Genomic DNA, 17,835 nt, shown 5'->3' on the forward strand with positions numbered 1-17,835 from the left:
TTGAAGCTTTGATGAAGTTAGGTGATCCCCAGCAGAGTCGCCAAACTGTGGGACCCGATCCCGCGAGAGGGGTGGGGCGCGAGCCGCCACGCTCCCTCTTGGTCTCTCGTACCCACGCGATTGGCGTGTGCATTTTTATTATTGATTTTAATTCATCTTTTATGTGAACTTGGGATCACTAAGGCAATCCAAATTCCACACAAAAGAGACTGACAGAGTCGCCACTTAGATGTGGGATCTAGGACCCATAATTAACCAGAAATCTAGACTCGGTACCTGGTTACAAGAATGGAAGGTATGGGGAGTTATCCACCACATGCACCATTCCTGCCCGATAATCGCTCTTCAATTCCAAAAGTTAACTCTTTTAAATTTATTTTAAATGGCTCATTCAACTCTTTGTTAATGTGCGAACTATGTGACATGCATCCTATGATCTAATTTCAATGTGAATCCTAAATGTGTATCTTGATTTATTAATTTGTCTGGATTCAATCTAAGTGAAAGTTCTCCTAAAATTCTAATTTCATGGAAAGTCCTAAGTGATTTAATTAAGAATTTACAAGAAAATTAATATACAAAACCTCATAATTTGTTGTGGAGCCGACTCGCGGTTGGTATGCCATCAGACATCCAAGCTGCCTACGTACCCAAGCCTCACTGGGATCAGAGTCGACGTAGTTCGGTGCACCTAAGCTAAGCTACTTATGCCTAACTCAACTAAGACACCGACCTAGACGGGATTGACTGTTTCAACAGTTTTAAGAGAAGTTATTTAATTCAAGTTGGGGATTTTATTATCCTAGGATTTCATCTAAGATGCTATATGATTCTTATCTAAATGCAAGTTGTCCCTTAGACTAATGCAGGTTAGCCTACATCCTAGTTTACTAGGCTTGTCCTAGGGAAAGATTGAGTGACTAGTGTAACTAGACCTATGGCACGGTTGCTATCCATAGCAAACGTTCGTGATGAGGCTGGACTCCTAACTCTAGGACTCCCTAAAACCTAAGACTCCCTAAAACCTAGGACACGACCTGACTTAAGTGTTCCTAAATTGGGCTCTAATGGTTCTTATGACGGAAACCATAATCCAAATGGTTCTGAAAGACACAAGATAAATCGATTTAAGTTCTTGAAGTTTATGAATTTTAGATTTCAAGGATTTTCGGTTTCTGGACATTTAAGGAATACCAAAGGTTCTAGGGTTCACCAATTTCGGCCTAGAATGGCATCCAAGGAAGGAAATCATGCGCTCTTTCCTTGTGCAATTTAATACTTAGGTTATAGCATCTTATTGCCTGGCATATCTCAGGATTTCTGTGGACAGTAACCTCGGAGCCAATAACATGCTATAGCTTAAATATCTAAATTGTCAAAGATCGGTTGCAATTGGGATGCGATTATGGATGCACTGGCCATTTTACCAGGAAAATCTAAGGATCCTAAGATTTCTATTTCAATGGATTAAGGTATTAATATGTGACAAAAATTCAAGGTTCTTTATATACTTTATGATGATTTTTAATTAATTTTGAATTTTCAATGGATTTTATCAATTTTAAACCATATGAGTGATTTTACAAGTGAAATTATTGCAAACGAATTATAAATGAATTGAAAATTCTACAGCAATAAGATATGATGGGATGTAGCTTATTGAGAGAGTTTTGCATATTTTTATATTAATCTCATATTTAATTTTGATTTAACAATAATGAGACCAGATTGCAAAAATAACACAGAAACTACTAGAAATAGAAATCTAAATTCATTGAAATTTCTAAAGTAGTAAGATATAAGTAAACATAGCATGCTGTGAGATCTTCATGAATTTTAGAGACTATTTACTATCAATTTCGAATTTGTTAATTTTCAGACCACATTATGAATTTACACTACAACCCTTAGGAAACAAGATCCAAATCAATTGAACATTTTACAGAAGCAAGAAATTTGAAATATAAGACTACTGTAAAAAATTTGAGAATTGTAACAGTGGACTGATGTCAGTAAAAAATCTCACCAAATCTGATAATTTTCAAAGAAAGCATCAAATAATATACCAAACCAATTCCAAAAATTCTTAAAAATTCATGGTAAAATATATCAGTACCATATTATTTTCGTACGAAATTTCATTAATTTTGGAATTTATTTAGTATATATTTTATTTTCCTTCGTCAAAAAGATATTTTTGAAGAGTTTTCTATTTTTAAAACACGATTTTTGAGAAAATTACGACTCCGGAAAATATCCTTTAACCTTGTTCTGATATGATGAACACAAGAAAAATTTTAAATTCCAAGAAATAGATCATCCTGAGATAGCTATTTTTTCGAATTTTGTAATTTCTCAGCCATTATTTTAAATGAAATTCAACTCTTCACTCAAATTTTTGAAACCCTTTGATTCAATGTCCGATCCAATCCGATGGTTATTTTACTCTATTTAAATAGATCATTGTATTAAATTTCGGGACGAATCGGAATTGAAACACTTATGTAGATCATGATTTTTAGCACACACATACAATATTGAATTAAATTCAATTAAATATTAAAAACCATGCAAAAATACATAAAAAATGCCAAATAATACTGGAAAAATCTGAGAATTGTGCGTCTACCTGTGATTAGAGATCCTCGCCAAATCCGAGAGCCGAAAAATCCAAAAATCCCGCCGCCGCTCGATCCGCTCCGCTTCCTTCTTCTTCTTTTCTTTTAAAAAAAAAAAAAAAAACCACTGTGAAGAGAAGAAGTGTGAGAGATATGGAGGGATTCACAAAGTAAGAGAGTGGTTGAAAGAGAGGCCGAGAGAGAGGCCAAGACAGAGTGAGAGAGAGATACCAAGAGAGAGTGAGAGAGAGGCCGAGAGATAGGCCGAGAGAGAGAATAAGATAGAAAGAAATATAGAGTGAAAGACAGATACAGAGAGAAACAAAGGGAGGGATTGAGAGATGGTTAACACAGAGAGAGTGAGAGGGAATAACAGAAAAGGAGGATGAGGGAGATAAGCAGAGATTGAGAGGGAACCAAGAGAAAAAAAAAAAAAAAACAAGACAGAGGGTGAGTGAAAGAAGGGCCGAAACAAAGGGTGGTGGATATAGTGAGAGAGAGAGAGAGACTACAAAGGGAAAAAAAACAGAGTATGCAATACTCTGTTTTTTTTTTTTCTTCACGTTCTTCTTTTTTTTTTAGTTTTTTTTTTTTATAGAAAAGATGCTGTTATTGAGGGGACGGGAGGTGAGTGAGGGATATAATGGAGAGACTGTGAGTGAGAAACAGAGGTTGGAGTGGAAAAATGTGAAATTAATGGGGAGAGCATAAACTTTGAAGAAACAGATGGGGAGCTGCTGTTGAGCGGCCAAAAACAGAGCCACTCTCTCCTTTCTTTTTTCTTCTTTTAACAGAGGGAAGGTTGTAGAGGGAGATGAGAGTAGGTGAAGGATAATGAGGTCCCAGAGAGAGAACCGAGGGAGAGAAAACAATCGAGAGAGAGAGGGTAGGGGCAAAAAAAAAAAAAACAAGGTGAGAGAGGTAGATGGCTGAGTGGGGAGATGCCGAAAACCAGAGCCGATCCTCTCCTCTTTCTTTTTTTTCCTGCTCTTTCTTTTTTCTTTTTTTTTCTGTTGGTTGAACCAAACAGAGTGATATTGGCTCTCCCTCCTCCAAGAAACCGAGGCTTGCTCTTGCTATATACTTCTCTTCTTTCTTTTTCTTTTTTTTTAAGAATCAAATCTCTATTCTGGGCCAATTGCCGAGAAGTTTTCTTCTTTTTATGGACCACCTTCCTCTTGAATAGTGAGCTACTTTCTTATAATCCCACACTCCACAATAGAAAATTGTTGAACTCATGAGAAAATGCCAATATTCCTCCACAGCCGAACGTATTCTTCCTATGAGAAATATGGCATGTTTCCAAAATCTCTCTTTTCTTTTTTAATCTTAAATACAATTGCCATTTCAACTCCCCTTTTCCTTTTATATATTCCTTCTTTGACAACTGCTTGGGAATGTTTCCCATACGAGAAGCATGCCTTCCTTTTTATTTATTTTTTTAATAAATAAATAATCTTTCTTCACTATGCGTTTCCACTAGCATGATCTAAACTGTCCATTTGATGGGGCCATCCGACAATCTTAACCTCTCAAATATTGGGCTGCGATGAATTGATTGACTGCACGTTAACCTCTTCTATAAGATGATCATAGCTATTCAATTGATGGGTCGCAACGAGAATGGGTCGCCAAAATCATTTCCATTGAGTGATCCGAACCACTCAAATAACAGGCCTCAATGTACATTCGTTGCGCTCCTTGAATCGTTTTCAAGAGTCATCTGAATAGCTCAACTTGATAACCGCCACAAAAATGGGTTGTTAAAATGACTTCTCTGAGATCTTGACTATTCCCTTGATGGGCATCTTTATGCACTGGATCGAAGTAGGTTCAAAACTCATTTTTCAATAAAACAATGCGCGGGCCCTCCTTGTTGATCCAAATTTAAACCAATGCTCAATACGGGCCCACCAAACAGGTCCAAGTTCTCTCTTGCTCAAATTCTTCTGAAAAACCCTTCTCCACACTTGGCGAAAAGAAAAATGCAGGACATTGCGGACATGATCGGGAAGATTGAGAAAACATAAGAAGCGGACACAGGAATGGGAAACACTGAAAAGACCAACAGCGAAACGCTAACTTCTTTGTTGATTAAAGCGGAGCAAAATGGGGGTGTCTACAGTCAGGAACAGGCCCGAACAGAAAAATCAAACCATCTTGGAAACCCAGTTCACTAAAACTTGGGTACTTGCTGCTTGGTTCGTCCCAGCCCCCCTCCACGAAGACAGGGAGCGCACTCCTGGTCAGGAACGGGCCCGAACAGAAAAACCAAACCATCTTGGAAACCCAGTTCCCTAAAACTTGGGTACTCGCTGCTTGGTTCGTCCCAGTCCACCTCTACGAAGACCGGGAGCGCACTCCTAGTCAGGAACGGGCCCGGACAGAAAAACCAAACCATCTTGGAAACCCAGTTCCCTAAAACTTGGGTACTCGCTGCTTGGTTCGTCCCAGTCTGCCTCCACGAAAACCGGGAGCGCACTTCTGGTCAGGAACGGGCCCGGACAGAAAAACCAAACCATCTTGGAAACCCAGTTCACTAAAACTTGGGTACTCGCTGGTTAGTTCACCTCGGTTCGCCTCTGCAAAGACCCGGGTCAACTGAAGCTTGAATGTCTGCCCGGAGTATTTTTGGCCCACAGTATTAGAATCAAGCAGTATTAGCCAGAGGCAGACATAAGTGGACAGTGGACAACGAAATGTAATTTCTATTCATGAAAAAGTGGGGCCTCCAAGGGCCATTACAAAAAATAGGGCCTCCAAGGGCCATTACAAAAAGTAGGGCCTCCAAGGGCCATTACAAAAAGTGGGGCCTCCAAGGGCCGTTACAAAAAGAGTCAGGAAGCCGTGCCCAAGAGGGGAAAGAAAGGGAGCTCAAGACACCCCGTGACTACCCCGTGATGGATGTGCCCCCGGGACCTCTGTGGCAGCGGTAGTGCCCTGCTCGTCGTCGCCAACCACCAGCGGATCGGGGAGGACAAGGCCCGTCAAGATCACAGCCAGGTTGGATTCCTTGACCTGCTCAAGACAATCAAAGAATCCCAGCTTGTAGGATTCACTGGACAAACTAATAAGTTCGTCCTCTTTCTTCCGCACGGCCTCCTAGACGGCCGCTGTCTGCCTCTCCCGGGCTCTTTCCCTCTGTGCATTAAGGGCTTCGGCGGCCTTCTGTTTCTGGGCAGCCATATCATCTTTGAGCCGCTGTACCTCCCCGTCCCTCTCTCCGATGGACCTTTGGAGCTCGGCTCCCTCCTGCATCAGTTGGCTGCTCTCCTCCTCGGACTTAGTGATTGCCTCAGAAAACTTCCGGCTCTTCTCCCGAAAGTCATTATAATACAGTCCGATCTACAGGCAAGTGTTAAAAAAAAAATGGGCCATCTTACCTGATATAGGGAAGAGAATATGGCCTCGTCGGCTGCAGCTAGAGGTTCGTTTGGAACCTGGAGCTTGTCTATTCAGCAGACCCTTTGTGACGATCTCCACGGCTACCCGGCTCTCACGCAGGCCGGTATCGCTCTTCTGAACAGCCCGCCCAGTTGGGCCGAAAAACATTATCCCCAGATTTCGCCGGGGGGAGGGGGGCGGGTGGACTCCGGTGGATGCTCCCCCCGACTTAGAAGACCCCGCTCCTCAGCTGTAAGCGCCGACCAGCTTCACTGAAGGCTTGCCCTTGGGGGGCGGCGTGTCCTGGGTCTAAGCAGGACTCGAGATCTCTGCGGCTTTCCTTTTCTGGCCCTGCTGGGCCTTTCCAAAGGCCCATTGCCTCACCTTCTCAAACTTGGACTGCGTCTGCATCTCTGAAAGTTAATATGGACGAACAAAAACTGGTCAGGAGCAAAAAGAAGAAAAAAAAGAGTTTAAAGCAAGACTAGCCACATATGTGCCGGGGTCGCAGTACTAATGCCAAGCCCGACCAGAACCTCTTCCCCAGAGAATTCCGCACAATGAACGAGGCCCTCCCGCTGCAACTCCTCACAGACTAGGACGAACGTTCCCATATCCTCGCCTTCAAGGAGCGGCTTGCGGGTCAACGCCTGTGTGTCTGGGGTGTCCCATTTTAGAGGAACCGGCCACGGCTCAGTAGACTCCCTGTCATCGACGTAGAAGAACCTGTTCTTCCATAAGTGTATGGAAGATGGAATGCCAGTGATCATTTTCACCTCAGGGCGCTGGCTAATGTAAATCCAACCCCCGTCCTTGTGCCTCTTCAAGTGCGAACACATGCGGAACAACGGCACAGACTAACTTTTTTGAAGCTGGCCCTGGACAAGGTATATAAACCCGATCAAAGTCCTCCATGAGTTCGGCACGACCTGAGCCGAAGCCAGCTCGTAATATTGAAGGACCGCGATGATGAATGGGTGCAGAGGGAACCTGAGCCCGGCCCTTAATGACTCGTCGTATATACAGACGTCGAAGCTTTCGTTGCAAGCCCTATCTCCCTCTATCGCGGCCCTCAGCCCAAACCTTTGGGGAATATAGTACCTATCCCTAATGTCCCCCAGCGTATTCTCCTCGTAAAGAGCCTAGACGTTGTACTGGGGATTGGCGTCCATCCGGGCCCTAGCTACGACCTCAACGGCCCTGCCCGGGAGGAATGTTGTGGACGCCTCAGCGGCGTCACTACCAACGCTCGCTTCTGCCCGGAAGTAACTATTCGTTCGGGCGGAGTATTATTCAGATCCAAAATCACCTCGTCCCCACTATCTATGACCTCTACGCTAACTTCAGGACTCGCCATATAGGGGCCAGGAATTCTGGTTGGAATAGTTCGAGTTCTCTCCGACGAGCTAGATGCCGAACTACTAGAGGATCCGGACTCCCCTGAATCAGACCTAGAACCGGACTCAGAACTTGAAGCACTACTGGACATAAAGAACACTGAAAGAAATCAAATAGCTACACTAAAAGAAGGATTACCGGCCTGAAGAGAAAGGCTCCTAACTCGCGGACGACCACAACCTCGGGCTATCAAAGCCGAGTAGGCAGACCAAGAAAGAAAGAAAAAGGGGAGAGAAAGCAATAGAGTAAAAGTGAAATGTGAAAAGTGAAAACCTCATTTTATAGACCTTGGCTTAAGGCGGTTCGCATTAATGAAGGGCACGCGCTTCGAGGGCCTTACATAGTGCCCCGTGTTCCTCATTAATGAAGGGTTCACGCCCGAGGTAGAAAACGCGCATGCAATACAGTCGGAAAGTGGTCGGTTATTTAAACTGCTTGAGCGCGGGATATCTTCGGAGTAATCATGTCCGGTCCAAACCGGACACAAAAAGCTGCCCGTCCCAAGCCGGACAGAATATGGCGCATTCGCTAAACGACAAAAATCTGCCCGGCCCAAGCAGGACAGAATATGGCGCATTCGCTACATGAAAAAAAATCTGCCCGGCCTAAGACGGACATAATATCGCGCATTCGCTAAACGACAAAAAGTCTGCCCGGCCCAAGCCGGACAGAATATGACGCATTCGCTAAACGACAAAAAGCTACCCGTCACAAGTCGGACAGAATATGGCGCATTCGCTAAACGATAAAAATCTGCCCGGCCCAAGCCGGACAGAATATGGCGCATTCGCTATACGACAAAAATCTGCCCGGCCTAAGCCGGACAGAATATGGCGCACTCGCTAAACGACAAAAATCTGCCCGGCCCAAGCGGGACAGAATTTGGCGCATTCGCTACACGACGAAAATCTGCCCAGCCCAAGCCAGACAGAATATGATGCCTTCGCTAGACGACAAAAATCTGCCCGTCCCAAGCCGGACAGAATATGGTCCATTCGCTAAACGACAAAAATATGCCCGACCTAAGCCAGACAGAATCTAGCGCATTCGCTACACGACAAAAATCTGCCTAGCCCAAGCCGAACAGAATATGACGCCTTCGCTAGACGACAAAAATCTGCTCGACCCGAGCCGAATAGACGGTTTTGCAGGACAGATTTTCCGGACAGATTTTCTAGGCTGGAAAGACGGCTTTGCCGGACAGACTTCCTAGGCCGGACAGACGGCTTAGCCGGACAGATTTCCCAGGCCGGACACAAGGCTTAGCCGGACAGATTTCCCAGGCCGGACACACGGCTTAGCCGGACAGATTTTCCGGACAGATTTCCTACGCCGGACAGATGGCTTTGCCGGACAGATTTTCTAGGCCGGAGAGACGGCTTTGTCGGACAGACTTCCAAGGCCGGACAGACGGCCTAGTGTAGACACCCCATTTTGTTTTGTTTTAATCAACAAATAAATTAGTGTGTTAAATCCATGTGAGAACCCCCTCTATCATTGATTTATATGTTTTAGGTCATTAATATCTTGATCTGACTTTACGGATCATCAATCGGGACAAAATAAGCTAGGGTCACTTCATAGCCCGGACCCTGATTCCATTCCGAGACCCGATTTCCGTAAATCGTTAGATCAATGGCAGATCATGACCTGGGTCTAACCATCCAAAACCACCTAACCTCTCCTCTCATCCTAACCATTCAAACCTCACCTAACCTCACCTAACCTCTCCTCCCATCATAACCATCCAAACCTCACCTAACCTCACCTAACCTCACCTAACATCACCTAACCTCACCTAACCTTACCTAACCTCACCTAACCTCACCTAACCTCCTATCCCATTCTCCTATAAATACCCTCTCATCTCACCAAAGAAAAGAAGGAAAAAAAAGAAAAGAGGAGAGAACCCCTCTCTTAGAAAATTCAAGCCCTCTCTCTAGACCAAATCCCTCTTCTCCATAAGTTTGCATGGAATATCGTCTACAAAAAGGTATGTCTTTTGGAATTTTATTTTCTTTTCTATATTTGTAGGATTGAGTGTTGTTTTGCGTATATTTTGGTTGATGTCATGTTTAATTTTGTACTAGTTTGGCCTTGGTCATGTTCTCACTTATGCTAAATATAATTAATGTGTCAGGGTCATTAGAACCTATTTGCAATGGGATGTTGAAATCATTGGCTTGTTAGGGAATTTAGATTTCTTTTGGGAAAACAATTCATTAAAAATTTTGAACATTTACAAGAAAGAAAACTTGAATTTTACATGAATTATCAAAACCCATTTAATTTGGCTTACAAAACCTCCATCTTTCAATTGATAACAACAGCCCCCACTCCAATTTGATAACAACAGCCCCCACTCAATCTCAAGAACCCAATATCCATACCCCACCTTGCCAAGTAGATAAAAACAACCCCTTTTTCAAACATCCCATTTGAATCTAATCTCAGGCCCATTCAAGCCATTTTTCATATTCACCGTCTTTTAATCACTAAAAAAATAAGAACTATCAAAAGAAAACATGGGGGTGCCAATATCATTCCCGTCATAGTGCTAGCTGTTAGACTTTAAACAGATTTTTCGACCTCTAAACAACAGAATCGTGGGAAATGGTTAACTACAAAGTCGTAGATATTTTCGTGCCGTTTCCAACGAGTATTCGTGCTAGATCAGACAGCGAGCGGTTAAAAAGTTAAGTCCAAAATGGTTGCGGCACACCTTTAGGCATTTCCAGTTTAATGTTGCTGTCCTTTTGTTTGCAACACAAATTCGAACCTCTAAATCACAGATTTACAAACAATGGAGAACTACAAAGTTGTAGCCCTATAAAAGATCTTTCCAACGCATGTTTGTACGTTGAATTTGGCCAAGCGGTTAAAGAGTTACGACAGTTTTAGTGGGCTGCATTTGTCAGATCTTTTAATGGTCAATGGTTTGTCGAATTTGTGCAATTGTCAAAACTTGGTTGTGTTAACGTCATTTTCCAAACCAAAATCGAAAGACATTAATCTAAAGTACATCCAACCTAAAATTAACAAAACTAAAATTCACCCATTTAAAATCCACTGATAAAAATCCGTTAAAAGCCATTAACCAAAAGACCACTAAAAATTTCAAATGAAACTAAAACCTTCTAAATAAACAACTTTAAAAGCTACCAAACACACTAAATACCTTCAGATAATAAAAGCTTCAAGAAAACTCTAAAAGTTTCCACAAACCCAAAAGAATTCGAGATTCCCAAGAGCCGGTGGATTCAAAATTCCTTTAGGAACCCTTAGAGCCCAATTTAGGAACACTGGTGTCGTGTCGTGTCGTGTCCTAAGTTTTAGGGAGTCTTAGGTTTTAGGGAGTCCTAGAGTCAGGAGTCCGGCCTCATCACGGACGCTTGCTATGTATAGCAACCGTGCCATAGGTCTAGTTACACTAGTCACCCAATCTTTCCCTAGGACAAGCCTAGTAAACTAGGATGTAAGGCAAACCTGCATTAGTCTAAGGGACCATTTGCATTTAGATGAGAATCATATAGCATCTTAGATGAAATCCTAAGATAATAAAATCTTCAACTTGAATTAAATAACTTCTCCTAAAACTGTTGAAACAGTCAATCCCGTCTAGGTCGGTGTCTTAGTTGAGTTAGGCATATGTAACTTAGCTTAGGTGCACCGAACTACGTCGACTCTGATCCCAGTGAGGCTTGGGTACGTAGGCAGCTTGGATGTCTGATGGCATACCACCCGCGAGTCGGCACCACAAACAAATTGTGGTGTTTTGTATATTAATTTTCTTGTAAATGCTTAATCAAATCACTTAGGACTTTCCATGAAATTAGAATTTTAGGAGAACTTTCACTTAGATTGAATCCAGACAAATTAATAAATCAAGATACACATTTAGGATTCACATTGAAATTAGATCATAGGATGCATGTCACTTAGTTCGCACATTAACATAGAGTTGAATGAGCCATTTAAAATAAATTTAAAAGAGTTAGCTTTTGGAATCGAAGACCGATTATCGGGCAAGAATGGTGCATGTGGTGGATAACTCCCCATACCTTCCATTCTCGTAACCAAGTAGCGAGTCTAGATTTCTGGTTAATTACGGGTCCTAGATCCCACATCTAGGTGGCGACTCTGTCAGTCTCTTTCGTGTGGAATTCGGATTGCCTTAGTGATCCCAAGTTCACATAAAAGACGAATTCAAATCAATATTAAAATGCACACGCCAATCGCGTGGATACGAGAGACCAAGAGAGAGAGAGCGGCGGCTCGCGCCCCACACCCCTCTCGCGGGATCGGGTACCACAGTTTGGCGACTCTGCTGGGGATCACCTAACTTCATTAAAATTCCAAAAGATAATTCATTTGAATTTAATTTAACTGGCTCATAAGAACTCTATCTCTTGTATACTTGTCAGATTAGTTTGTCTTGTTTTATTTTCTCATCACATTTTACTCAAACTTAATCTAACAAAACCTGAAGGCATCATAGATCGCGCGAACTTATTGCACACACTTACATCACTTGCATCTAAACCCTTGCATCTCACGTGCACACACGTCCTATTTTAGGAACCCGGAGTGTTATCTAGCATGGTTGACTGGGATTTCATCACCTGGTGCCTCTGTGCTAGAGAAGCATTCCACCCTTAGCCTAGTACCTTTATGGTACGTAAACGGATCTCTTGTTCACGTACTGATACGCCGGACACTGGTACAGTATATCGAACAGGGATTCGCGCTAAGGGAACTCTTGGCCTTACCCCTAGATTAACCCACACATGCATGTAGTATACGAACACATGTGCATCACGTGTGTGAGCCTAGTTTAGGATATCCTACCCATTGGTGTCTAGATTAGGCCGTGGTCCATCTTCCAATGGTCACGATCGGTCCTTATATACACGAACAAAGTCATGAGTCGAGATTCTCTCTCCACTCCGATAGATTAGGATTAGGGTTGATGCCTTCAGGTAACACTGATAAAATGTGAAAAAAAAAAAATTTCCCTTTGGGTTAGGATATAAATCCCATAATTTTCAAAGATCTCATAGGATTAGTCATTCATGATCTATCCGTTGAAAGCAATCTTATGCTATCTCATCTAATCTTTTGATCGTGCGTCTTTCGTTCTTCTGTCATACGATTCGATCGTATCTTCATGCCATCCCCTAACTGGCAGATGCAGAATCTCACAATCTTTCGATTATGCGTTCTCATGATCTGATCATGCCTGGTCCAGATAATCCAATCTTGCTTGTACCCCTGGTCTGTTCCTCCTCTAGGGGCTACCTTTTTCAAGATTATTTTGCTAAGTCCTTCAGAGTTCACTCTCAGAATCATTGAGCTAGGGGCATTTCCCTATGCGAATCAGTCATCATTGTCCAAAATTGAAAGTATCAGCCATGATGATGTTCAGAACGAACCAGCCTTCGCCGAGCCTTCAACGCCAAACAGTTGCAGCAGTTAAAGTTTTAGTCACTTACTATTTTATGTTGAGTCAGTCATCATGGTCAGTATAATTGTTGAGTCCGGTCTTACAGTTAAAGGTCAATGCCTAGTCCAGGCAAGTTATCTTCTGTTTCTCTTTCTTATTTAGAGTTGTGAATCGTGAGCATGTTCAGGATAGGTCGTCTGATGTAATAGCTTTTCTTTAAATAAAATTTCAGTCAGTTCCAAAAAGTTCACTTGTGTCTGTTCTTAAGTGTGCTTCTGATCTTAAAATAAGACTCCCTCCTCAAATGAGGACAAAATTGACGAAACTCCACTTGAGTCACAGCAATTACTTGAACGAGAGGAGGAGCGCCAATCCCAACCTTTCAAAGATGAAATTGAAATGATAAACACTGGCACTGAAACTTTGATTCAGTGAATGCCGATTGAAAATACATTACCCTCTAAAGAGTGTGAAGAATTGATAAAATTATTTCAAGAATAAGAAGATTGTCTAGAAAAGCTACAACCGATACCAGGGGCAAGACATAGATGGAAAGCTCAAAGAAAATGAAGAAAGTGAGAAGATATATGCTATACAAGGGGCATAGAGTGGAAACAACTTTCATATTTCCAATCAATGACCTTGGTTCTCAAATTCATAAAGCCAACAAATTCAAGATGAAAAGTTCAAGAGCAAACAATGAAAAGTGATCATCAGATATCGAGAGTACGAATCCATAGATGGAGGATGTCAAAGAACAAGTTTCGCTCTATGAAAGTCAAAAGCACGTATTAGAATCTTGAAAGAAGAAGATCCATTATCTCTTACCTGGAAATGCCGTCAAACTCCGCGAAAAAAAAAAAAAACAAAAGAGAAAAAAAAAATAATCAGTACCAGAGGGACTCTAGTAACCTAGATCGATTCCCAATCTGAACATCGAAAGGCCTCCTTTGGCCGATTAAATCCCAAAATCAAAACCCAATGTCAAAAGAATACCGATTTGCAAACCCTTCGAGCCTAAATCAAATTTTCTTGAAAACCCATCAAACTTGGGGCATTCCCCCGAACTACGCGAGACCTGATCCCTATACTGGGGTACGTAGGCAACTCGGTTGAACCGAGTTCGGTCGATTCAAAAAGGAAAAGAAATTCAATCCTTTCAAAAAAAAAAAGAGAGGGACAAGTTCCAAAAGAAGAGAAGTTAATTGTTCCAGAAAGAAAAGAAAAAAGGAAAAAAAAAAATCAAACAATTTATCTTCAAACTAGGGGCATTCGCCCTGAACTACACACGACCTGATTCCTACCTTGGGATATGTAGGCGACCTGTTCACAGGTTCGGTCGAAATCTTTGTTGAGCCTTAAGCCATTCTTTGAAAAGCCCTATCCTACCTATAAAAGTCCTTCTGGTGTTCAGAACTAATGAGCTAGGTCCTGAGATACAATAAAAAAATGAAATGATGATGAATAAGAAAAATAACGGAGTTTGAAGATCTGCTAGACTGAAAACCTGAAAGGGCGGTCTAGGCAAAATTTAAGATCATTCCCCTGCTAAGTTGAAAACCCGAAAGGGCGGCTTAGGCAAAAGCTAAGGGGATAGCCTGCTGGATCGAAAACCTAGAAAGGTGGTTCAGGCAAAAGTTAAGGCTAGCGCGGTCCGCCAAGTTAAAAACCCTGAAGAGGTGACTTGGTCACGGTAAGAGAATCAGTATAAGAAGGCAACAGCCGGTATCAAGACTGAAGATCAACTGAAGTTCAAGCAAATTCAAGTGATATCCTCAAAACTGGGGGCATTGAAGCTAAGCAATCTTAGGGGTCGTAATTAAATTCTTGAGGCATTACTGTTTCGAGGAAGAAGTCCGGTGTTTACCAATTGAAAAACTATTCCTTGAAAGGATAGACTTACCAAACAAAACATTAACTAAGTCAGAAGCATCACTATGTTTGTCAGTATAGTCAGTCAATCTTTATTATTCTAAGTTCACTCCTTCAGGGCTGCTCAATCCTTTGAGTAGTGCCTTTCATCTAAGTTTTCTCTTTAGAAAGAGTCAATTGTCGTTCCTATGTCCAAATGATGTAACTGTCTTGGTGAAGGAGGCCAGGCCTAGGCAGCTCCCTGCAATTATACCTGAAAGAGCTCGAGAATTTAGTCAAACAACTTCATTTCAAAGAAGATCAGCTCAGAAAAATTCAGAAGTAGAAACATCAGAAAGCCCAGCTTCCGTAAAAAGATCATACCCCAGGAAGGCACCTTAAGCTTGGAAGAACCTCAGATGCAATGGTGGTTGAGCCAATTTCTCAGAAAGATGAACCATTCAAATTCATAATTCCCTTCCGGTTAGTTATCCTGGTCAAGAAATGTTTATCTAAACACCTGTCAAGAAGCAGATCCCGCTTTTCCATGTTAATATCCAAGAGAGTCGTTGTTCTAAATTACCAATCTCAAATGTCTTGTTCAAGGTTTCAGTTATCAAAATCCCCAGAAGACAAGACCAGCAGTCTCTTTGAGAAAAATCTTGTTGAAGTTTCATAAAAATGTTCCTAATCCATTCTTGCTAGTAATGGTTCTTCGTTCCAAAGGTTTGCCGTTTCATCATTCGTCAAAGTCCTAGTTTCCAACATCTTTGTCGGGCACGATCCATAATATCCCCGATTTCATTGAGTTCAAAAAAATAAAAAATTCATCAAATCCAATCTTACGTCAAATTCAAGTTCATGGAAAATCTCTAAATTCTTCGAGCCCGTTTGTGAACGGTACCTCTTTTCTCGAGCCCATTTGCAAATGGCCTCGTCTTCTCCTTGAGCCCGTTTGTGAACGGTGCCTCATCTCTCGAGTCCATTTGTGAATGGTTTCGTCTTCTCCTTGAGCCCATTTGTGAACGGTGCCTCATTTTCTGAGTTCATTTATTAATGGTCTCATGTCCTCCTTGAGCCCGTTTGTGGACGGTGCCTCATTTCTCAAAAAATCAAAAATTCATCAAATCCAATCCCCAATTCAAAAAATCCAATCCTACGTCAAATTCAAATTCATAAAAATCTCTAAATTTTTCATTGTTGAATTCATCAATCAAAGCTATCTTGTGTCGTCGAGCCCGTTTGTGAACGGTGCCTCATTTCTCGAGCCCATTTGTGAATGGTCTCGTCTTCTCCTTGAGCCCGTTTGCGGACGGTACCTCATTTCCCAAAAATAAAAATTCATCAAATCCAATCCCCGATTCAAACAAATCCAATCTTACGTCAAATTCAAGTTCATGAAAAATCTCATGTCCTCTTTGAGCCCTTCTGTGAAAGGTGCCTCATTTTTCGAGGCCGTTTGTGAATGGTCTCGTCTTCTCCTTGAGCCCGTTTGCGGACGGTACCTCATTTCCCAAAAATAAAAAATTCATCAAAACCAATCCCCGATTCAAACAAACCCAATCTTACGTCAAATTCAAGTTCATGAAAAATCTCATGCCCTCTTTGAGCCCGTTTGTGAACGGTGCCTCTTTTCTCGAGGCCATTTGGGGATGGTCTCGTCTTCTCCTTGAACCCGTTTGTGAACATGTTTCTCATTCTCTGAGTCCATTTGTGAATGGTCTCATGTCCTCTTTGAGCCCGTTTGTGAACGGTGCCTCTTTTCTCGAGGCCATTTGTGAATGGTCTCATCTTCTCCTTGAGCCCGTTTGCGGACGGTACCTCATTTTCCAAAAATAAAAAAATTTATCAAATCCAAATCCTTAATTAAAAAATAAAAATAAAAATCCATTCCTACGTCAAATTCAAGTTCATAAAAAAATCCCTAAATTCTTCGAGCCCGTTTGTGAACGGTGCCTCATTTCTCGAGTCCATTTGTGAATGGTCTCGTCTTCTCTTCGAACCCGTTTGTGAACAGGTGTCTCATTCTCTGAGTCCATTTGTGAATGGTCTCATCTTCTCCTTGAGCCCGTTTGTGAACGGTGCCTCATTTTCTGAGTCCATTTGTGAATGGTCTCGTGTCCTCTTTGAGCCCGTTTGTGAACGGTGCCTCATTTCTCGAGTCCATTTGTGAATGGTCTTGTCTTCTCCTTGAGCCCGTTTGTGAACGGTGCCTCATTTCTCGAATCCATTTGTGAATGGTCTCGTCTTCTCCTTGAGCCTGTTTGTGAATGGTGCCTCATTTCTCGAGTCCATTTGTGAATGGTCTTGTCTTATCCTTGAGCCCGTTTGTGAATGGTGCCTCTTTTCTCGAATCCATTTGTGAATGGTATCGTCCTCCTTGAGCCCGTTTGTGAACGGTGCCTCATTTCTCGAGTCCATTTGTGAATGGTCTTGTCTTCTCCTTGAGCCCGTTTGTGAACGGTGCCTCTTTTCTCGAATCCATTTGTGAATGGTATCGTCCTCCTTGAGCCCGTTTGTGAACGGTGCCTCATTTCTCGAGTCCATTTGTGAATGGTCTTGTCTTCTCCTTGAGCCCGTTTGTGAACGGTGCCTCTTTTCTCGAGTCCATTTGTGAATGGTTTTCTATCCTCCTTGAGGCCGTTTGTGAACGGTGCCTCATTATCCAAGTCCATTTGGGAATGCTTCTTATCCTCGTTGAACCCGCTTGTGAGCGGCGTCTCATCTCCTTCTAAAAACTGTTTGAGAGCGATCTTTGTCCTTTCCCTTCAGAATCCATTCGAAAATGATATCTCATTCTCTAATTGCCCGTTTGTGAACGGCGCCGCATCGAGTTTTTATTATTATTCAAGTTCTAGGGTTTCATCTAAGGTTTTGCATTATGTTAAGGTGCGTTGTGTCTAGAGAGTCCTTTGTCGATTAAAACTACGCAAAATGGTTCTGTCATTTTTAACTTTGGTATTCAATGACTACGTCATCTCTACCAAAGAGGGGCATCTGTAGACACCCCATTTTGTTTTGTTTTAATCAACAAATAAATTAGTGTGTTAAATCCATGTGAGAACCCCCTCTATCATTGATTTATATGTTTTAGGTCATTAATATCTTGATCTGACTTTACGGATCATCAATCGGGACAAA

At 42.1% G+C, this 17,835-nt stretch overlaps 1 long non-coding RNA gene across 1 annotated transcript; it reads left to right on the top strand.

Moving 5' to 3' along the window:
• The first annotated feature begins 8,997 nt into the window (after positions 1–8,997).
• Positions 8,998–14,093, top strand: LOC143875807 (uncharacterized). The gene is made up of 2 exons (XR_013250207.1): positions 8,998–9,393; positions 12,649–14,093. It is a non-coding gene; the product is annotated as an uncharacterized LOC143875807 (long non-coding RNA).
• Positions 14,094–17,835: the final 3,742 nt, after the last annotated feature.

Source organism: Tasmannia lanceolata, unplaced genomic scaffold, assembly GCF_043159265.1.
Source record: "Tasmannia lanceolata isolate RefF3 unplaced genomic scaffold, GAP_Taslan_0.1 ptg000002l, whole genome shotgun sequence".
NCBI classification, from domain to species: Eukaryota; Viridiplantae; Streptophyta; class Magnoliopsida; order Canellales; family Winteraceae; genus Tasmannia; species Tasmannia lanceolata.